The sequence below is a fragment of the Rhinopithecus roxellana genome, chromosome 5, assembly GCF_007565055.1.
Source record: "Rhinopithecus roxellana isolate Shanxi Qingling chromosome 5, ASM756505v1, whole genome shotgun sequence".
Classification (NCBI taxonomy): Eukaryota; Metazoa; Chordata; class Mammalia; order Primates; family Cercopithecidae; genus Rhinopithecus; species Rhinopithecus roxellana.
The window spans coordinates 156,434,868-156,459,147 of NC_044553.1; the positions used below are offsets into that span (position 1 = coordinate 156,434,868).

The following is a 24,280-nucleotide window of genomic DNA, read 5'->3' on the forward strand; positions in this document are numbered from 1 at the left end:
TGCTATTTCGGGAAGGCATAGCTCAGTGTCTCTTTGTCCAATGAGTTACTGAAATTTGACACCCTTTGAGGAATATTTTTGTCATAACCCACTGCTTGCTGCACTGTTGATCCAATTATTTGGAACAAGCAATCTGTCATTCTATTGTTCCTTTCCAATTGTTTGACTTTGGTGGCAGTTGTAGAAAAGAATCTACTTTCAGTTTAAAAGAGGGGTGAGGAGGGAACCTAAAAGAGCACCTCAAGTGTGTATTTCTTAGATTACTGGGGACCAGAGATCTCTAACCTCTGCACATTAAAGAGAAAAGAGTATCCTTTTAGGTAACAAATGTTCTGGAGTAAGTAAACTCAATCATGTGTTTTGGCCAGTTTAGAAATAACACTTTTCCACCCTAACTGTCTGCCAATGCACATATACCCTGCTACCAAAACCCAGTAGCTTCCTGGGTCTGTTTATGTGGGATGATCTTGTTAGTTCTATTAATTAAAAAAGATTTTTGCTCACTCTAGTTTTGCTCTAATTTAGCTGTCGCCACGTGGCAAACATTGTAAATTTATGAAATTCATTATGGACACATACACATACTTCTTTAGAACCTCAGACAGGATTATTAATCCAGGAAGAGATCTTTTCTTTCTCATTTGCAAATTTATTTATTTAACAAATTAGGAAAGTATAAGAATTAAATTTAATGTAGTTCAATGACAAAAAGATTTTTTTTTAATATTGAAGGAGAGTTTAACATTCAGAACAAAAAAAAAACCATGAAATAAGTAGTTATGTAAAATTCTGATGAGTCTATGAAAATTCAGCACATAAACTGCTCAGAGTTTTGAGTTTGCAACAACAATGAAACACTCATGGGAGTGTTTTCCAACATGGTCCCTGGTTGCTTCGCTAGAGTTGGAATAACAAAGGACCGCAGGCCGAGCTGGCTGGCTCGAACAACAGATAATGTATTTTCTCACAATTTAGAAGCTGAAAGTACAAGATCAAGGTGCCAGCACAGTTGATGACCACCTCTTTTTTGCTTCTTGATGTGGGTCATCGTCAGCCCTCTGTGCACACGTGACCCTGGTGTCTCTCTGTGTGTCCACATTTTCTCTTCCGGTAAGGACCCCAGTTGTCTTGGACTGGGGCCCACACTAGAGATCCCCTTGTAACATATTATCTCTTTCAAGGGCCTATCTCCAAACAAAGTCACATTCTGAAGTACTGAAGTATCCTTTCACCAAGTAAATTCTTGTCAATTCTTGTCAATTCTGGTACAATTCTTGTCTTCGATGTCATGCCATTTCCGGCTGCAGTGGTTAAGAAAGTTTCAGAAAAAAAAGGAGAGATATTTGCCAGGGAGACCAAAATGAACCAATACTTGGAGCAAGAAATGCCTGAATGCAGACACATATCTTTGGCCACAGGGAAAGGCTGATGTTTCAATTGAGCATCAAATTAACTCCAGTTTACATTCAACATAAGAATTCAACAAAAGTATTTGGGGGGACACAATTCCCCATAACAGGCCTTTTAAGCTATCCACAGCTGCTTCTGCATTCTCAGTGTTAGCTTCCAGTTAACACTGTTCCGTGAAAGGTTCTAAGCACTGGGCCTAAAACCTGTGGTCTTCTGTAACACATCACTAACATCCTGACCTGCTCATAGACATCTGTGCCATTTTCCCTTTGTCCACACCCTTACATGTGGCCCCCCCCCAACCCGGCAGACCTGATACACATTTGCCTTCCAGCTTTTCTGCCTCTGCCTGCTCCAAGGAGCATCTTCCCTCTGTGTCCCCACATCCTACCTGCTATTGCCTGGTTAGGGCCCATCAATTATGATCTTCTGGCTTCATTGGCATCAAGGGACTGCAACTCATATCATGGATAAGCTTAGGTGGAATCAAATTCAATGAGATTACTCTGAAAAATAAGCTTGTTTGCAGGTTTATTTTAATTGTAAGTACTTACCTTAAATTTTAAGTGTGAACATTTACACCAGCCTGGTGGATTTTAAATTTCTGATATGGATACAAATTTGAATGTACATTTTAGAAGGTGCACACATCAAAGCAATTTTTTTTTGCATGCAAAACTAAATAACCAACAATTTTTAAAACTTCAGATAAATACTTCATTGAGATTTTTACTACAATGTAAATGAGGCCTGAAAGCCAAATACCTCATTAAATATCTGAAAACAGGCCCAGGTCCTCTGACTCCAACGCCTTCCATGACTTGACATCTTTTGGACATATGTCCTTTGGAATATGTTCACAGGTTTCAAATTATTTGGGGGTAATGCGCTAAGTCCAAAGGACATGACATTCATTCTCAGAGACCCGTCAGCAGAAGGAGTAGTGCACATAGATAGATTGCCAAGTAAAAGGATATCTACACGATCCTTGTCATAGATGTCATGGTATTTCAGGCTGCACTGGTTAGGAAAGTTTCAGAAAAAAAGGAGGAACATTTGCCAGAGAGACCAAAATGAACCAGTACTTGGAGCAAGAAATGCCTGAATGCCAACACATTTGTTTGGCCACAGGGAAAGGCTGATGTCTCAATTGAACATTAAATTATCTTGGGTTTACATTTCAGTTCTTAGCCTGCTTTGAAACTTCTTTGTGCCTCAATCATTTCATTTGTAAAGGGGAAATGGCAATCTGCCTCTCATGGTGATACATGGTTGAGAGAAAATACTGCAATAGGCCCAGCCCAGCCCAGTCTCAGAAATGCAATGGCTACTTAAAAAGGCTCTTATTAAAATTTTACTCCAGTGGAAATTTGACAGAATGCATAGGAGAAGATAAGACTGAGGGACTCCACAAAAATGTAGAGATAGACACACAAAAGAAAACAGATTCCCTAGCAACTGACAATTATCTAGAACTCAGAATGTAAATCATGCATATCTATAACTTATAAATGATAAGCATGAAACAGTTCCATGGCAAAAATCCAGGATTTTGCAGCCAAGGAAATGCAGGAATACTGTACAGTCAATGGATTCTTTGCATGAAAGGGAATTTTCCTCTTACACCTAATGTGAGACTTTTATTTCACTTTCTCTTAAGACTGATTATATGACATATCTCACTTCCATAATACACCATGAAACAGGGAAAGAGGCAGGTGCTTTGCAGAATGTCCTTGGAAAAGTGAACTTTTCTAAGCTTCAGTGGCATCCAAAGGGTCCTGTATCAGAAGGATTGGAGGCAAGAATTCAGATTGTGGGACTGTGCTTTGAAGTCTTAACTATGCAATACTGTCAAAGATAGCACAGAACGACTATGGTTGCTCTAGGGGCCTAATTCATAGAGGGAGAAACTCCAGTGGGGTAAAGCACTGGGTATGGGCCAAAGTAAGATAGGAAAGAAAATGAACAAATAACTCAACACTGGATCAAAGAGAGAAGCACGTGCCCAGGACACTTCCCAACCTGTTCCAGGACTCAGTGGGGAACTTTCTTCAGTCCATAGTGAGAAGGGATTTGCGTTAACATCAGCCCATTATTTCTTGTGTTTTGCTTGGGTAGTCTGCTTAAATTAACTGCCTTGTAAGTTGAACCTAGTGTGTTCTACTGTGAGGATTTAGACTTTGTCAGCCAAGTCTTTTTCTTGCTGTTATAAATCCTAAATTTAGGATTCTGATAGTTTTTACTAACAAGATGTAAGGAGTTGTCAGGAAGAGTCCTTGCTATTTTATATACGTAGTCTCTTTACAGTTTGATAATACTGACATATGCTATTGTGCCCATTTTATGGAAACAGCAGGGACAGAGACTAGCATGAGGCATGGGAAACACATAAGGTGCAAAATTTAAGGTGGCATTCATATTCAGCTGCCAACCTGGCATGCAAGTGACCTTGAGAGGAAGAGCTGCCTTAAATACTGCACGCTAGATGCCTCCCTTACCTCACCCCAGGTCTGGCTTTAGGGAATAGGTGCAGGGAGGCAGAGAACAAGCCTAACATGAGGGAGCTGACTCGAATTGGCTTTGAATTCCTTTCAGGTGAAATCAGCTTTTTGTCAAGACTCTGGTGGCTCGAATATTATCCTGGTGAAATGTCCCCATAGAGAATGGACCCTGAACAATCTGAGTGAGATCAATGTCCCATCAGATGAGTACACATTACATAAAATCAATGACGAGCCACAACAGCACTCTGCGCAAAGTCAGATGCCATAAAAAGAACCACATGTGGTGCCCAAGGCCACCAAGAAACATAGCTAAATGGAGGGAGATGATTTGATTTGGTTCCCTGTGATTGACCTGCCCCAAGCAGGAATGCAAAAGGGAAAACAAGAGAAGAGGTCCCGGCTGATCTTCATCATGGAATCCAGTAAGACTGGGAAGCAAGAACGGACAAGCAGGCCTGGGATGGTGGAGGTGGCAAAGGGTGGAACCATCCTCTGAACAGTTCTCCACCTAGAGCAAAACTGTAATTACACCCTGGTATGTGTAGAACACGGTGTTCGGTCAGGTCGGACTGCTTCCCAGCCTATTCCGAACTCAAGCCCAGCAACCTTCACTCAGGAAGAGAGCATGTGCTGTGATTTGTTGTTTGGGAGGGACATCTGTGATCTCTGTGCTCCAGGCACTGGCTCTGGCAGGACACCGAAGCCACCCAGACATTCAGCTTGTCCCTCCGTCTGCTTGGGGTGGCCCACAGCCCACAGGTTAAGCCATGGCCACCTGGGAGGCCACATGTTGGGGTGCATGAGAGCATTCCAAGAATAAGATGTTATCTGTCTATTTATTTTGTAGCCAAATGACAGAAGGTAGATATGTGAAAGCTAGGAGTGTTTCCAGCTGGAAGTCTCCTTAGTGTTCACGTAGCCTGGTGCTACCCTTCATAATGCACAAGAATTGGAAGCCCACGTAAATTAAAGGACTCATGCAAGTCCTCAGGCAAGGCATCATATCTCCCAATTCAGTTCAATGCATTTTTATTCAATTCAACAAATGCATATTATTGGCTGGGACCTGCAGGATCCTCAGAGGTTAACTGGATTACCATATGTGGTCATAGAACCCGAGGATCTGTGTCCTCTTAAATCCTGAGTTAGACTGGAAGCTATTTTCATTCATTTAGCAACCCCAAATGAAGACCAGCACACATATATGGAAAATCCAAAGAGAAATAAGTCTTGCTAAGCATATTAGTCTGTTCTCACACTGCTATAAAGGACTGCCCAAGACTGGGTAATTTATAAAGGAAAGAGGTTTAATTGACTCACAGTTCCACATGGCTGGTGAGGTCTCAGGAAACTTACAATCATGGCAGAAGGGGAAGCAAACATGTACTTCTTCACATGGCAGCAGCAAGCAGAAGTGCAGGGGAACTGCCCTCTATAAAACCATCAGATCTCATGATACTTATTCACTATCATGAGAACAGCATGGGAAAAACCTGCCCCAATGATTCAATTACCTCCCACGGGGCCCTTCCCATGACACATGGGGATTATGGGAACTACAATTCAAGATGATATTTGGGTGGGGACACAGCCAAACCATATCACTAAGGCATGCATTTTTTGTTTATTTGTGTTTTTTCTTAACCTGCCCACTTAACTCTCCAGAACTCTGACCCTGACCTCCTGGTCAATTTGTTCTACCTCTTTCATTTATGTTTATACCATAGCAAAATGATTCCTTCACAAAATGGCCTTTTGCAATGACTGAACACATTCTCTTTTGTAAGACAAGGTCTTGCTTTGTCACCCAGGCTAGAGGGCACTGACATGATCATGGCTCACTGCAGCCTCGACCTCTGGGGCTCAGGTGATTCTCCCACCTCAGCTTCCCAAGTAGCTGGGACCACAGGCATGTGCCACCATGCCAGGCTAACTTTTGTATTTTTTTGTAGAGATGGAGGTTCTCCATGTTGCCCAGGCTCGTCTCAAACTCCTGGGCTTAAGTGGATCTGCCCACCTTGACTCCCAAAGTGCTGGGATTACAGGCGTGAGACATTGTGACTGGCCTGGACACATTCTCTGATGTGAAAACAATATCCTTTGTGCTGTACACAGTAAAGCAAATTTAATTTAAACACAGTATAATAACTATATATTTATATATAGTATAATCATTTTTATACACACATACACACTCACACATACAGAATAAAAATATTATGCACAGTATGAAAATTTAAACATAGTATAAATAACCAGAAACTGAGGCATGCACAGTAAGCCCTTTACCCCTTAGCAAAGTGTCATCAAAATAATTCTCTCTTTTGGGGATATTTAGACCTTTTTTTCTGCAATTTGTTCATTTAGTTTTTCATTCAATCATTGAATATTTGTGGACCCTTCCTATGTATTGGGTATATCCTGATCCCCTTTCCTTGGGTGCTCCTTGGTTTCCTGTTTTACACTATATCAGCCACTTTGAAGCTATCCAGAAGCCGAGCTGCTGTTATAAAGTCTTTTAGAGTGTGTTGCAGGGAAGTCTTTGTTCATTGAATGTCTACAGTAACAATTACAGCTATAACACTTACCATCTTACGTAGCGCATAACCAAGATTGCTTACATTTCCAAGTACTCTGTCAAATGCTCCTTGCATACATTCTTCCTTCTCTGTTCTCTGCAATCTTTAATCTAACTTCAGTTGAAATGCAGAGGTGGGAGCCACTTCATATCTCACTTGAGATTTAGCTGGGAGAGGGTAGTTTCCAGATTGAATTTGACCTGAAAATACGATTTTCGCTACACAAAGTGCCCTATGAATTATGTGATCCCTCTTGATTCATAATGTAAAACATCCTTTCCCTAGGCAACAGGTGGGGCTACCAAATTTCTTCAATGAAATCAGGTCTTGTATCTTGTGTAGACTATGCAAACTTCTATAGTGAGATGAGAAGCAGGCTTCTCATCACTGTGAGAGATCCACTAAAGCATGGCACATTTTAACACTCTCAAGAAGCTTCTTAAAAAGAAAATTATATATGTGTACTGCAGAGCAATGCAAAGGGAAACTGCCTTTGTTTTGTTTTGTTTTTTGTTTTATTGTTTTTTGACAGAGTCTTGCTCTGTGGCCCAGGCGGGTGCGATCTTGGCCCACTACAACCTCCGCCTCCCAAGTAGCTGGGATTACAGGTGCCCGCCACCATGCCCAGCTAATTTTTTGTATTTTTAGTAGAGATGAGGTTTTGCCATGTTGGCCAAGCTGGTCTTGGACTCCTGACCTCAAGTCATCCGCCCGCCTGGGCCTCCCAAAGTGCTGGGATTACAGGCATAAGCCATGGAGTCCCGCCTGTTTTTTAGTTTCTGTTGCTATTGTTAATAAGGAAACAGAGTTTCTTAGCGTGAACTGACTGCTCAAAAATTATGTTAAAAGCATCATTAAGTAATTTAACACAGTCAACATCTAAAGGATCTTGGTTCCCTACTTTATAAAACAATCTAATTTTTAGCTCCTCAATAAGCAGTGTTAAGATAAAGTGTCAATATTGTTACAATTTTATCACATATTCAAACCTCATGTAGTCATTATGTCAACAAATATTTATTGATCGGGCACTATGGGATGGGGGGATTCTTTTAGATAATAAGGTTGCAGTGAATAGCAGAGCAGGCAATGTCCTCTCATGGAGCTAAAAATTTAATCAGAGAAGAAAGACAATAAGCTTAGCTAAATAAAATAAAACACAATTTAACCACTAGGCAAAAAATATAATGGGGAATATGACAGAGAGGGACTAAGTGGTGGCTTCAGGTTACCTGTTCACGCAAGACCTCTCTGAAGAGATGACCATTGAGCTGAATCTACATGACAGATGACAGCTAGGCATAGAATGGAGAGTATTTTAGGCTGAGGAAACAGCCAGTTCAAAGGCCCATAGAAGAAATTAGATGGTCATGATCATAGCATAGAAACAAGCCCAGTGCATAGGCAGTGGGAAGGGCAGGAGGGCAGGAGTCGGTAGTCAAGGCTGACATGAATAGAAAGTAGCCAGACCAGGCTCCCTGAGCTTGGGTAGGGAGCTTGGATTATGTTTTGTGTGTAGTGGGAATTCACAGGAGTGAGACATTGGTGTAACATTATTTGCATTTCAATAAAATCACTCCAACTACTATGTATGGAAGAATTGAGGGGAAGCCTAGGTTTAAACAGATAAACCAGGTGAGAGGCAATCTGAGTTGCCCAGGAAGAGAGGGGGCGACCGTAGAAAAGACAGAACATATCAGATAGCACCGAATGTGCTTAGGAGACATTTTAAAGCAAGTTTGTCCAACCCGCAGCCCATGGGCTGCATGCAGCCCAGGACGGCTTTGAATACAGCCCAACACACATTTGTAAATATTCTCAAAACATTATGAAATTTTTGTTTGTTTGTTTATGTTTTTGCGATTTTTCTTTAAGCTCATCAGCTATCAGCTACGGTTAGTGTTAGTGTATTTTATGTGTGACCCCAGACAATTCTCTTCCAATGTGGCCTAGGGAAGCCAAAAGATTGAACACCCCTGGTTTATAGCATTTGCTAATGGCCTGGATTTGTGGCACATGGAGAAATGCTTGACATTTTCAAATTATGAGGTTTTCAAAAAATACAGCAGCCAGGTAGAAGCAAGTCATAAAAATTACTTCTTGGGCTCAGCAAAGCTTCTTGTCTCAACTTAGACTTCACCCACTCATTTGATGTCTTCTATTTTTGATTCTTTGGGGAGCTAAGTAAACTCCAGGCAGTGTTTTAAGGACTTCTTTTATTTTCCTCACCCATATCCTTAGGACTGAAATGAACCTTCTGCATAACTGGATTTAAAGTCTTGCATTCAGTAGGTATTTAATGGGCTCCTCTGGGATTACACCAAGGATAAGAACATAATACTTGTGAGTCAGACCCATGGCCCCCACTCCCAGTGACCTGTGATCTGGCTGTGTGGAGGTGTGACCTTTGCAGAGCAGGGCAGTGGGAGGGATAGGAAAGGTGTCTTCAACAGGAAACCTTATGTCCAGTTCTCAAAATAGCCTCGTTTTCAAGACATAGAGGGAGAGGAAGAGCAATCCCATCAGAGGGAGCAGAAGAGAGGCATAAGGGAACGTGGGGCCCTCTAAGGAAGGCACTGGAGAGGGAGGGTTAGAGTTTTAAACCAAAGAATGGCATAATCAGGCTTGCGTCCTTAGAAGAGGTTCCCAGGTGGGGTATAAGGAACAGATGGGAGAGTTCAAGAGAGGATGTGGTTAGGGGTGATTTCATTATTCCAGGAGAGATTAGAAAATATCTTGGACTATTATAACAGTGGTGCCATATTTTTTGAGAGGAGGTAACATTTTCCCAGCCTGGGTGACATTCCCAAATTTATGTATTTAAAACCATGCTTTCCGATAGAAACAACAATGCAAGCCACAAATAATTTTAAATGTTCTGGTAGCCACATTGAAAAGAGTAAAAATAAAGAGGATTTAATTGTAATAATACATTTTATTAACTCAATATATCCAGAATGTTATTATTTTAATACATAATCAGCATATTATATTAATGAGGTATTTTACATTCTTTTCTTTTCACACCAAGGCTTTGAAATCTGGTGTGTATTTTATACTCACATCACATCTCAACTTGCACGTCTGTATTTTAAGTGTTTAATCGCCCTATTAGTAGCTACCACAGTAGACAGCTTAGCTCTGGAATATTCTAGAATTCGTACTTCAAAATGAGCCAATGATCTCATGCCGAAATTCATTCCTGGTATACACTCTCAGATACAGGACCTGGAGCCAGGAGACTCCAGTTCTAGCAACTACCCTTCTACAAACTAGCTGCATGATCTTCAATTGCCTTTTCTCTACCCCAAAGGGCAGGAAGTGGTGATGTCTTTTTTTCACTAAACTTCTATGATGGAATCATTTTTCATCTGTAGCAGTGGAGGAAATTCCCGAGGAATTATTTTAAAGGTCTGCGACAGCCTGCCAGTTTCGATGTGTGGACACTTTCTTCTGTGTATGCAGCATTTTCGCCCTAAGCACTGTGCATATCTGATAGAGAAAGACTGGTCTTCTTAGTCAGTTATTGGACAGAACACCTTCAAGTGTGTCTCCAAGTCCGTGGGAAGTGGGCAGGGTGGTTCTGCTGTGGAACTTGTCCCATGAGTCAGGGCTAAGCTGAATAATGCCAGGGGGCACCATCAGAGATAAGAGGCAACTCGGACCAAATCTCAGGGCTCATCACTCGCCGTCCCAAGTTACTTCTTGCAAAAGGTTAGGTGTTAACGCATCTGACCTGGCTGCATTTCAGCGTGGGGAATTAGTCTCTGCACCTGAATTTCTCTAAAAGCTTTAGCTGGCCAGAACTTTCTTTACTTCAGCTCCTCCTCTTTGGGAAGTATTCAGCCTGAGAAAGGCCAAGTTTCAGGAGAAGCTGGAGTGAGATTGGTGTGTAAAAACCTTTCATGTTGAGCCGACTAAGAGCTCTCAGTCAGTGGTGTTCTCTCATTTTGAGTTGAGAAAAGAGATGGAATACTTACATAGATAAAGAGATCCACAGATGGGGGGAGAGAGAGAGAGAAATTATGACTATAGATGGACACTGACATCTGTGTCTTCAAAATTAATAATTGCTTGGGTGCGATCTTTAGGACACTGCATAGACCAGAAAGGTGAGCAAAATTTTACTTGGAGAGGTAAGCACAAATTTACCATGCCCGTTCTTTAAAATTCTTTTACTTTTCACATTGGGGAAAACAACCAATTAGACGCCAATACAAGCTTATTGCATGTTCTGTGAATGCCATTCTAACAGATCTGATTGACAGAATAATTATGATGTGAGTGAATGCTGACTTATACTGGGAATTTCTGTTTCCATTTAATTGAGTCTGGGAGAGCGTCACGGTTCTGCCACCAGCCAAGTTGTTGTGGCCAAGTCACTATGAATTCTGTAGGCATCTACAAGCATGAAGTGCTTTAATAGGAAGTTCTCAACCTGTCCTTCTCTCTCCACTTCTAGCTTTGCACATGCCACTTTCATTACCCTACCATTGCCCGTATCTCTGTGTTATTCACCTTTGCAACTTAAAATGGTCTATAGAGTTGTTATCTACGATGAGCAAGCGCCAGCTTCACAGTTTCCCAGTTTCTATTGAAAGAGCATTTGTGGGCCCCACCCCAGGACTTGTGACTGGCAACAGGGCTTGCTGGGCAGCAGCTGTCCAGGAGAGGCTCATGCTCCTTTAGCACTAGGAATGCTCTGGAGGGCCAGTGTTTCTCTTTCTCTGTGGCACACGGACTTGCCTTTGGAGCTTAGAAAATACTGCCTGGGCTGCACTCTCAGCTATTCCAATTCAAAATATCATGTGAACTCACAAACAGACTCACACTCAAACACACATACAGACTCATACATAAAGACTCACATAGACACACACAGACTCACACTTACACACTCACACATACAGACTTACACACACAGACACACAGACTCACATAGACACACACAGACTCACACTTACACACTCACACATACAGACTTACACACACAGACACACAGACTCACATAGACACACACAGACTCACACTTACACACTCACACATACAGACTTACACACACAGACACACAGACTCACACACACAGACATGTACAGACTTATACACACATACACACACAGACTCACACTCACACACTCAGAATTACACTCACAGACATACACAGACACACACACACAGATTCACACACAGACACAGTCACACATACAGACTCACACACAGACACAAAAAGACTCACACCAGATTCACACACACAGACTCACACGCCGACATACTTATATACTCACACATACAGATTCATACACAGACTCACACACAATACAGACTCACATATAGACTCACACATACAGACTCATACACACAGACACACACATATGGTCTCACACACTCACATACAGACACACAGACTCACACTCACACATGCAACTCACACACTCACACATATAGACTCACACACACAGACACAGACTTACATGCACTCATGCAAACACAGGCACACACAGACTGACACACAGTCTCACACACAAACATACAGACACATACACAGTCACAGACGCACAGGGACACACACTCAGACCCATACTCATGCACACAGACACACACACAGACATACAGATCCACACACACAGGCACACACACACGCACAGGCTCATATGCACTCACACACACGGAGTCACACTTATGGGGGTCTCACTCCCACAAACACACACACACAGACTCACACTCAGACTCATGTTCACACTCACATTAACACACACACAGACACACACACTCACACACAGACACACACACAGATTCTTAAACAAATTCACATTCACACACAGACTCACACACTCATACTCTCACCCTCACACTCACACCACTTGCCCTGTTGTAGCTGTCCAAGCCTTGCCACATCTCCACGCTTCCTAACAGGTGGCCCCAGGCATAATCTCCTATCAGTCACACCTCACCTTCAAGCTGAAGCTTCATCTCATGAAGAAAATCCAGGACATATTAAAAAGTTAAACAGTTGGGAGGATGTGTTCTTGCACTAACCATTTTACAATGCAAACTTCACTCATTAGTAAAAATTCCATTGCACAATGCACAATGCCCAATGCAGAGAGTAAACATCCAAATGTATGCCCGCTCTCCTTTCCAATGGTTCCTCCAATCTGTGGAGCCCGCATTCTGGCGCTCCCCTAGTCCCCATCCATATCCCAACAGTTATTTATATGATGATCATTTTGAATGTCTTATTTCACTTCATGGTTCCACAGGAACAAAACAGTCTGGGCCCTGGAGTAAGGTGGTCTGAGTCCTGCTTAATAGTTGCTTAATGTTTATACTTGAGAAATGAAATGCATTTCTTCCTGCCTAGTAAATATCTTCCCCATTGACAGTCTAATTTATTTTTCAGCTAGAAAGTTGGAGGCCACAGTTTCCTCAGGGGCTAGGAAATGAGTCTGTGGTTGACCAAGGCCAAGTGGAGGGTATGCCTTCAGAACAGCACACGAGCAGTGTTTCTCTGATATCCAAACCTGGCTTAGGGAACCCTGGGCTCCTTGTCACTGTTTTGGGCACCAGAATCAAAGCACAACACACACCCTTCTTGCAATAGTCCCTGCTGGGTATCCTCCCAGCTGCCCACATTTGCATGATGGGTATAAATTAATTCCCTTGGCCATTTTGCCAGGAATCTACATTTAGATAGACTGTTTTATCAAATTGAAAACCTGACATTTTCTGTTCATCTTTTCTTCCCCCTTTTCTTTTTCTGGATGTCTAAAGAGTGACTTTGTAGCATCTTTGATAAGGAAGATCATAGCACAAATTCCAGCCTATTATAAAGTTTGAAAATATATCAATCCTGTTTTTCACAAAACCCCAAAAATAAGCTGATAGAATTTCTGGTATCTACTAGGTAGGCAGATGGGAAGCCCTGGTAGGCAGGCAGATAAGAAACCCTGGTTTGTTCCCATGTCCCTTTTCATTTAAAGGCTGCTGACCTCTTCCTTCTTCTGCTGAAAAGTAAGTAAGGAGCTGGTGAGTTAATAACACAGCCTTCTTATTTGAGAAAAAATGAGTTTTGCCTCTATATCTGGGTACTCTTCTTCTCATTTTTTATAAGACGAATTTTCTTTTAAATGGATTTTAAGTGGTATTGAATTGTGACTCAAGTGAATAGTGACTCAATTGAATAGTGAATTAATTAATTCTTTAAGGCGTAAGTTAAATTTTTTTAACCCTAAAAATAAAGTTTTAGATTGAATAGTCTTTTATAGCAAAATAGCAATAAATTGATCCTTTTATTTTTCTGCTGCCTTAGTTTTAAATGTTGTTTAAGGTCAAGCATTTAAATAAAAAGTATCCCCCCAATCATGTTCTCAAATGTCCTTGTTCCTATATCTAAGGCCTTTGCTAGGCTAACTCAGTTGGAAGTGGTGGTAGGCAGCCTCTAATGTGGCCCCAGTGTACCACCTTCAATGTGGTTCCTGTGGATAGTTTCTCCTGGTATTCACAGTCTTGTATAGACCCTTCCTACATCAAATCAGGGTTGGACTGTATGATCAGCAGAATACGGCAGATGACTTTCAAGACTAAGAACTAAGAGATTCTAAAGCACTCTTGGTCTCTTAGTTAGCTAATTCTGGGGGAAGTCAACTGCCATGCCATAATGGCTAGGTTGGTCAGATATATCAAAAACAAATATAGGATCAAATACAAATTTGGTATGGACTAAACTGGAATTTTTGATAAACAATTTTTTTTAGTATAAATATGTCCCAAGTACTATTTGAAACATGGAGGAGAACTGGGGCCCCCCAACCAACAACCACCATCAACTTGCCAACCGTATGAGTGAGTCATCCTGGAAGTAGATCCTTCAGCCCCAATCAAGCCTATAGATAACTTTGGCCTAATGAGACGCCCTAAGCCAGAACTGGCCAGCCAACTACTCCCCAATTTTTAACCTACAAATATTGTGAGAGCTAATAAACTACTATTGTTGTTTAAACTAAGATTTTGGAATATGTTTGTACTCATAGATATCCAACATAGAAATTTTTTTATTTTGGGAGGTTGACTTCTGTTTTTTGTTTTTTGTTTTTTTGTAAAAATAGTTGCATATTGCTGATATCTAACCAAGGGAATTTTCAGACTCTTCCCTGGTTACTGCTCCTGGCAGAGGCAACAGCAGCAGTTGTATGTCTTGATTAAGCCAACTTCAAGAAGGATAGTGCAAGGGTTTGTCAGCTCAAGGGCTGGAATTGCAGCTGGGAATAATCCCCGCAGGGTCAGAAGAATTAAATAAAATCTAGAGCTCTCTTAAGAGCTGAGTTGGTTAAAACAAGACAAGTTGGCAAGCCTGGAAGTCAGGAGTTATCCTGAAAATGAGTGCCAAAGGCAAAGTTAGGAGCTGGAAAGAAGCTGGCGCAAGATTAATACCAGGAGGGCAAATGAAGGAGGGGGGTCTTGACCAACTTTCTAGGAGCAACCTGGAGGCTCTTGGCTTGCCACAGTCAAACTTTGATAGGTTATGCAGCCATGGTGCTTGTCATTTTGTGCGGGAGCTTAGAAACATCCTGAGAATGAAAGTAATTAAAACCCCCATTCTTCTCATGTATAGGTTCAGTATTATTTTAATGCTTTCAATGGGTTTGATAGTCCTTTCTAAGGTCAGCTAGTGGGAAAGAACATCACATGGAAACTTATTGTTGGAGAAGTTGAACTGGGACATGGTTTCATCCTCAGGGCCCTGCCTTGTGGAAATAGCTGCTTTCTGAAGTGTATATCTGAACCCAGAGGCATTTCCAGACCTGGGCATCAAGCCATTTGGTCGCAATGGGTTTAAGTGTCTGGGCCTCTAAGTATAGTTCTGGCCTGAAAATTCTGGACCAGCAAGTAAATCACTTCAGAAGAGAAAAAGCATTCATTGTCAAGTAGAGGATCCAGATCCAATTCTGGTGCCCCGAGCCAGTGATTCCCAAAGTCCCTCCACACTTAGCATTAGGTATGGGAACTAACCACTTGGGATTGCGTCTTTGGTCTTTGCTTGGTTTAGGGAAGTTTTGTGACTTTAAGAGGGGGATATTGGCAGGCACGCTAAGTTGGGTAGGTAGAAGACTCCATGGTAAATTAGACTCTATATGCATATTCTACTTAAGAAAGAAAAATGTATTTTGTATGTGAGGCAGTGTGTGGTTGGCTGGATGGAAGCTGAAACTTTTCTACCTCCGCAACCAGACTTCCAGCACTGCATCTGCCAAATACCCTCAGCAGCTGTCATGAAAGGCAATAAGCAATGTTGAGTGGCTGTCTTCTTTTTTCCCCTTTGGGTGTCTCAAAAGATTTTTCTCTTATATATACATGAAATAGGACCATATTTGTATCTCAAGTGAAATCATTCATGTCAGCTGCATGTCCTATAAGGCAATCCCAGAAAGTTATCTGAGGCTGGAATATGAGTTTTCTATTTTAGATTGAGAAGTTGGGGCTTACGGCTATAAGCCAGTGATCTCAAACTTTAACAGCCGCCAGAATCACCTTGTGAGCTTGTAAAAACACAGTTGCTGGACCCCACATTCTGGAACTTCTAATTCAGTAGGTCTGAGGTGGGATCCAAGAGTTTGCATTTCTAACAAGCCCCCAGGTGATGCCCATGCTGTGGGTCCTGGGACCACGCTTTGGGAATCACTGCTGTACACAGCAGGTGCCAGTGCTGAATTGAGGGAAGAAATAACATGAACTGATAGAAAGCTCTAATTTAGAATTATAATACTGCAGCGAGGTAGAAAATTCAACAGAAAGGGCAGAGATTTAAGACCAAGTCCGTTGGGCTCTCTATGTGCAATGATTAAAAACTGGGAAAATTCGAGGAAAGTCACTATAGAATATCTCTAATCTCTAAACACCCAACACTTGTTGTTTGCTCCTTTGCTCTGATGAATGCCTTAGGCAAGTATCTGTTAAAGGGCTGTGAAGACATTTGTGGTTGTGAGTGCAGGACGCAGGCTTTTCAGAACAATGTGCCTATCGTCCCATGTGGTTGGTAGAACTGATGTCTTGTTCCTTGTGCATGGTAAGCCTAGGCTGAGGCAAAGAAGGCTGAAAGCCCTCACCCCAGAAAATTTCACACGGTGTGTTGCCAAACTGGCCTCTGAAGTCCTCTTTTGCTCCACGAAGGTAAAGTTCTACTTAGGCAAAAAAAAAAAAAAAAAAAAAAGTATTTTTGTGTGTGAGGCAGTGTGCAGTTAGCCAGAAAGAAGCTGAGACTTTTCTGTCTCCACAACCAGACTTCCAGCACCACATCTGCCAAATACCCTCAGCAGCTGGCGAGAAAGGAAGAAAGTAATGTTAAGTGGCTTTCTTCTTTTTTTCCCATTTGGATTTCTCAAAAGATTTAGACAGTTGAAATAATACCCTTTCTGCTCCTTGCCCCTGCCATAATGTAATCCATTTGTCTAAATTATAGACTTGGCAATTATTTGTGTGTGTGTGTGTGTGTTTTCCAGATTGAAAAAAAAAAAAAAAATATCTCCACTCTATGTGAAGGTGGCCAAGCAACAACAGTCTGTGACATCATACCTCTGTAGAGAAGAGGAGACATTTGTTTAGTACCTATAATATGGTATGCATTTTGTCCATATCAGCTTGTTTAATCTTCACTTCAGCCTTATGAGTTAGATATTGTCATTGGCTCCAGTATTTTTATTCAAAATTTTTCCCAGTCTCTACTAAAAATACAGAAATTAGCTGGGTGTGGTGGCCGAAGGCAGGAGAACCAGGAGGCAGAGGTTGCAGTGAGCCAAGATAGCACCACTGTACTCTAGCCTGTGAGACAGAGTGAGATTCTGTCTCAGAAAAAAGTAAATAAAATAAAATAAAATTTTTACAAAATAATTTTAGATTTATGGAAGAGTTGAATAGATAGTACAGGCAGTTTCTATGTACTTTAGCTTCCTCTAACATTAACATCTTACATAAACATGTTGTATTTGTTTTTTTAAACTAAGAAATTAGCATTTAAACAACGCTATCAGCTCAACAACAAACTTTGTCCAGATTTCATCAGTTTTCCTGCTGGTATCCTCTGCCTGTTCCAGAATCCCATCTTGGATATCGTATTACATTTAGTCTTCTCTGATCTGTAATAGTTTCTTTCAATTTCCTTGCTTTTCATGACTTGGACACATTTGAAGAGCATTTTATAAAAAGTCCCTCCGGCCAGGCGCGGTGGCTCAAGCCTGTAATCCCAGCACTTTGGGAGGCCGAGACGGACGGATCATGAGGTCAGGAGATCGAGACCATCCTGGCTAACACGGTGAAACCCCGTCTCTACTAAAAATACAAAAAACTAGCTGGGCGAGGTGGCGGGCGCCTGTAGTCCCAGCTACTCGGGAGGCTGAGGCGGGAGAATGGCTTAAACCCGGGAGGCGGAGCTTGCAGTGAGCTGCGATCCGGCCACTGCACTCCAGCCTGGGCGACAGAGGGAGACTCCGTCTCAAAAAAAAAAAAAAAAAAAAAAAGTCCCTCCATTTGTATTGGTCTTATATTTTCTCCTGATTAAACCTAAGGTTATAAATTTGTGGAAAAAAAATCACAGAAGCGATCTAATTGGTGGCCCCAGTTTGCAGATGAGAAAATTGAAGTTCAAGGTGACTTCTAATAAATTGGCCAAGGTCACCCAGTTCAGAAACATTGTTATCTCTACTTTCTGAGCCAATGTTTATCAATCCCTCAAAAGTTCCCAATAGGAAGCATGGAATAAAAGGTTAATCACAGAGACAATGGGAAGAGAATGACTTTAAGGATAAAGGCCTCTTTGGTAGCGAAATGGCTCTCAGAATTATCTTTACTTTTGCATGTTGCTCAGGTCCAGCGAGAGGCCATCTCCAGATGAATAAACAGTGGAAAAAAAAATTGTCACCGATCTGCAGATGTGGAAAGAGCCTGGAGGGGGTGTTCTGGGGTAGCATGTTACTTTGGAGATTAAAACAATATCTAGGAGGACATTAGCTCAGCTATGTTTAGATTTTACTAATTTGTCTGGGCTTTTTGTAAAAATGCAAACAACACTGAAGCTGTCGATCACAGGCTTTACAGTGTGCTTATTTGCAACTGTTTCCCATTCATTACTAGCTTACAGGGGAAACAATGATACTTTTTAAATGATATGTGTGTTTTTACAACATGAGTCTCATTTAGCCCTAAAACAATTCATCAGATTTTTGAGCTGCTCCAAATGTCTCCCTTAAAAACTTAGGAAACTGGGTCCCAGGGTGAGCCAGGGGAATTAGTCGGTATTTCTTATGTACCTCATCTAGCAAACATTATCCAATTTCATCTTCAAGGAAATACCACGAAGCAGACATTAAAATCTCCGTTTGAAATGCGCGGCAGTGATGACTTGCCCAGGTTCATGGTTTTAAATGGTGGAGGCAAGACTTGGATGCAGTCACGTTTCCAAAACCCAGTCTAGAGCTTTCTCACTTCCACTGTTCTCTGCGATCAAGTAACATATTGTTTAAGAAAACATGTGATGACCTCATAGTCTGAAACAAGTGATGAGTCAATCAATATCCAATGTGTTGCTTCATACTAAGTTGGCACTTAAATGTTACCAACCCTTGGGCACATTTGCCAACTCTATTCCAGTTGAGTGAGGCAGGGCATAGGAGTTCAAATGGGGTCCTGAAATGGCTGTCTTTATTTCTCCCCCAGGTGGGTGAAAAAAACACTCTACAAAGGAGATTTTTTTTTCCCTCATTGATTAGGTGATGCTTTTTACTCATTCAACAAACATTAAAAACTACCTGTGTGGCCAGGCGCAGTGGCTCACGCCTGTAATCCCAGCAGTTTGGGAGGCCAAGATGGGTGGATCACGAGGTCAGGAAATTGAGACTATCCTAGCTAACACAGTGAAACTCTGTCTCTACTAAAAATACAAAAAATTAGCCAGGCCCGGTGGCGGGCGCCTGTAGTCCCAGCTACGCAGGAGGCTGAGGCAGGAGAATGGCATAAACTCTGGAGGCGGAGCTTTCAGTGAGCTGAGATCGCACCACTGCACTCCAGCCCGGGCAACAGAGCGAGACTCTGTCTCAAAAAAACAAAAAAAAAACAAAAAAAAAAAAACTACATGTGTATGAAACCATTGTTTTAGGTGCTTTGAAAAACAAAGCAGATGAATTAGGCGAGTACAATTTTTAAGGCATGTATAGCTCATTCTTTGTACCATACAATGTATTAAATGATGTAAGTCGGATGTGTGTGTGTACATGTGCATGTGCACGGGCATGCATGTGTACGTTTGTGTATGTAAAGTTATATATGTTTTTTCTTTTATTCTTTTTTTATAGAGATGAGAATTCATCATGTTGTCCAGGCTGGTCTTGAACTCCTGGGCTCAAGTAATCCTCCCACATTGGCCTCTGCAAATGCTGGGATTATAGGAGTGAACTATAATCGTGCCTAGCCCAAGTTACATATTTTCTAATATAATAATTCTCAAAATATCTTGTTGTGGTAGATATTATTATTTCTATTTTTTAAGGTAAGATGTTTGCATCTCAAAATACCTGTTCCCAAGTTTGTGGCCGTCTGGTACACAGAGGGAGAACGCCACACCCACTCCTGCATGACTGGGTAGCTGGCACTCCTTCCCATGCTGCTCAAACAGTGAAGAAAAGATGCACACAAAAGACCTAGCGATGCACACTATATAACATGGTCACCAAGAAAATTCAAACTGTGGTGATTAATCACCAAAAATTGAATTGTTGGGGTATGCAGAAAGGGAGATATTCTAAGATGGAGTCTTATATATACATATATACTTATGTGTGTGTGTGTATATATATATATATATATGCATTTCCTTTATCATCAAAATGTATCACAGCTCCCGAACTATGTGTGTTTTGGTTGCCGGGTATAGATGTGTATGGTTTTATAAAAGTCATGCTGAGCTTAGCTGTGCAAACCCACACGTAGCACAGGTCAGGTGAGTTTTTTTGAATTTCCAATTGCACCGTGGTAGAGGTTAGTTGTAGCACCTTTCCTGGGGGTGGCCAAATTTGCTACTAGACAGACACGCCTTGATATCTGACAACAACAATAGCTTTTGTCTATACAAAGCTATTCTGGGTCAGGCCCAATCAGTAATTCATTTAGTAACTATTTATGAAACACATTTATTAAGCACCTTCGATGTGCCTTTGGGGATCTCATTTAATCCTCACGACAATCAAATGGAGTGGTTGTGAGGATGAATTAGGGTGGTGTAAATACCATACCTGGAATGGAATGGGACCAAAATATAACACAAAGCAGTAAAATAGGGGAACCTCCAGACAAGCACCAAACACCTGGAATGGCCTGGAGCCCCCTGGAGTTGCTTCTTTGAAGATTTGCCTTGTAATACTACTGAGTAGCCTTCATCCCCCAAATACAGGCAGGAACTTCTCTCTCTTATTGCAACCCACATGGCTGCTTTGGTAGCCTGGTCTTCTCCAATGAGAGACTCTGGCTAATAAAACATGTTATAAAAGTGTGACTTGCTCTTTAAGACTTTCAAAGCCAAGGAGTAGCCATAAATCTCGGTGCAAATTGGATTAAGGTGATATTTGGTGGAAGGCTAATGACATTTGGTGGAAGGCTATTTTACTTATGTTACACCCATGAAGTTTGGGACAATTGAGTGCAGCCCCAGAAACTGGCAGAGGCTCCAGCTTCTATTTAGTGTCTCTCTGCCCATCCTCCCTGTCTCTCCTCCATTTGCTTAATGCTTTCTTTTAAACAGTGATACAAGGTACCTTTTTCGGGACTGTTAGTTTTTGGAATGTTTCCCTTGGTTTTTCCTTTTTACAAATTAATTACAGTTGAAACTTTCTGCTAAATCCAGAGAATGTGGCTCTGTTTGTAATAAGGTGTTTTATATATTAGTTCCTCAATCCTGGGCGACTTGATCAAGCTGCAGTTCTTTCTTCATGTGACTTCAGCACAAAGAAGATTTTGAATGACAACCCACAAGATCACAAAACTGTGTGTATTTTACCTTTTATTTTGTGTGTGGGAATTTTAAAATTTTTTCTTCCCTCCCCTCCTTCTCTGGATACGTCATTTCAGGGCAAAGAAAAAAAAATATCTGGGGAAGGGATCGGCTTAGGTCTGTCAAGCCTAAAAACCTTTAATCCTTCCCTCCGCTGTAATGAGTTTGAGACACTGACAACTTGGTTTCCCCCAAGCCTTTCTGGGTATGATCCAATCAATGTTTAATTTCCCAAACTGGCTTTGTGAGAAGATTTATTTTCTTGTGTTTGTCTTGCAAACAATATTTGTTCTAAACTCTGCATAAAACAACCAGCAAATGCTGATTTTTGAATTTATTTATTTTTTTAAGAAAGAAATTTTTACAGAGAGAAACATGTACTGCTGAGATTGTGCCCACAAAGCCAGCAGGTGGAACCCAGTCTGCCAGGCACTCTGAACACGAGTTCACCTGGCATCCATTCTCTACTCACCTATGGCTGCCTTTATTCTGTGACAACTTTCCTTAGACAGAAAGGATCTGTTGGACAATTTTCTCTCAATTCTATTCTATATTGCATCAAGTTGTACTTTGCTTCCCACATCTGCCTCTCTATAACCCATCCTTAAAACGTCCACTGAACACCTCCTTGGAGTCTTCTTGTTCTTCAGTATAACACCCTGTCCTTCAAGGCTTATTGCTTCCAAGGAAATGTTGTCCCCTCCTCAAACTCAAGGGCTACAATTTACTATATTTTGTGACATCATCTTCATCTTTCTCATGTTTTCTTTCTCCTTAATTACCTGGGGGACAGGCTCTGCCCCTCAGGGCCAGAGTGTCTGGCTGACATAGACCTTAATACCCAATAACTGATTACTTAATTGATAACATCCTCCCTTCTTAGATTTTTTAAATTAAAACATTGTTTTATAAAAGACACATATTCTCAAAATACAAAAATGTGAACAACACAAAAAGTACCCCCCAAAATGAAGTTACTAAATTGTTGTCATCTGAAAAGTGACTTTTGACAGTTGTTTCATATTATTTCAAACCTTTCTCTACTACATATGCATAAATAAAAGAAAGAGGAATAGACGAAAGTAGTTCTGGAAAAATGTACCATCTATCATCCATGCCACTTTTTAGAGTTTCCAAAATAATTTTATTTGAACATAAAAGATGCAAATGGGGGGCAGAGCAAGATGGCCGAATAGGAACAGCTCCAGTCTCCAACTCCTGGCGCGAGCAACACAGAAGACCGGTGATTTCTGCATTTTCAACTGAGGTACTGGGGTCATCTCACTGAGGAGTGCCGGACAATCGGTGCTGGTCAGCTGCTGCAGCCCGACCAGCGAGAGCTGAAGCAGGGTGAGGCATTGCCTCACCTGGGAAGCGCAAGGGGGAAGGGGATCCGTTTTCCTAGCCAGGGGAACTGAGACACACAACACCTGGAAAATCGGGTAATTCCCACCCCAATACTGCGCTTTAAGCAAACGGGCACACCGGGAGATTATACCCACACCTGACCGGGAGGGTCCCACAGCCACGGAGCCTCCCTCATTGCTAGCACAGCAGTCTGCGATCTAACCGCAAGGCAGCAGTGAGGCTGGGGGAGGGGCGCCCACCATTGCTGAGGCTTAAGTAGGTAAACAAAGCTGCTGGGAAGCTCGAACTGGGTGGAGCTCACAGCAGCTCAAGGAAACCTGCCTGTCTCTGTAGACTCCACCTCTGGGAACAGGGCACAGCTAAAAAACAACAATGGAAGCAGCAGAGGCCTGTGCAGACCCGAACGACTCTGTCTGACAGCTTTGAAGAGAGCAGTGGATCTCCCAACATGGAGGTTGAGATCTGAGAACGGACAGACTGCCTACTCAAGTGGGTCCCTGAACCCTGAGTAGCCTAACTGGGAGACATTCCCCACTAGGGGCAGTCTGACACCCCACACCTCGCAAGGTGTAGTACACCCCTGAGAGGAAGCTTCCAAAGTAAGAATCAGACAGGTACACTCGCTGTTCAGCAATATTCTATCTTCTGCAACCTCTGCTGCTGATACCCAGGCAAACAGGGTCTGGAGTGGACCTCAAGCAATCTCCAACAGACCTACAGCTGAGGGTCCTGACTATTAGAAGGAAAACTATCAAACAGGAAGAACACCTATACCAAAACCCCATCAGTATGTCACCATCATCAAAGACCAGAGGCAGATAAAACCACAAAGATGGGGAAGAAGCAGGGCAGAAAACCTGGAAATTCAAAAAATAAGAGCGCATCTCCCCCTGCAAAGGAGCGCAGCTCATCGCCAGCAACGGATCAAAGCTGGTCAGAGAATGACTTTGACGAGATGAGAGAAGAAGGCTTCAGTCCATTAAACTTCTCAGAGCTAAAGGAGGAATTACGTACCCAGCACAGAGAAACTAAAAATCTTGAAAAAAGAGTGGAAGAATTGATAGCTAGAATAATTAATGCAGAGAAGGTCATAAATGAAATGACAGAGATGAAAACCATGACACGAGAAATACGTGACAAATCCACAAGCTTCAGTAACCGACTTGATCAACTGGAAGAAAGAGTATCAGCGATTGAGGATCAAATGAATGAAATGAAGCGAGAAGAGAAACCAAAAGAAAAAAGAAGAAAAAGAAATGAACAAAGCCTGCAAGAAGTATGGGATTATGTAAAAAGACCAAATCTACATCTGATTGGGGTGCCTGAAAGTGAGGGGGAAAATGGAAACAAGTTGGAAAACACTCTTCAGGATATCATCCAGGAGA

At 41.8% G+C, this 24,280-nt stretch overlaps 1 long non-coding RNA gene across 1 annotated transcript; it reads right to left on the reverse strand.

Annotated features, from left to right (window-relative positions):
- Positions 1-738: 738 nt before the first annotated feature.
- On the reverse strand, positions 739-5,269 carry LOC115897387. The gene is made up of 3 exons (XR_004057171.1): positions 5,238-5,269; positions 1,802-1,885; positions 739-1,301 (listed from the first exon to the last, which is right to left on the reverse strand). It is a non-coding gene; the product is annotated as an uncharacterized LOC115897387 (long non-coding RNA).
- Between the last annotated feature and the right edge of the window lie 19,011 nt (positions 5,270-24,280).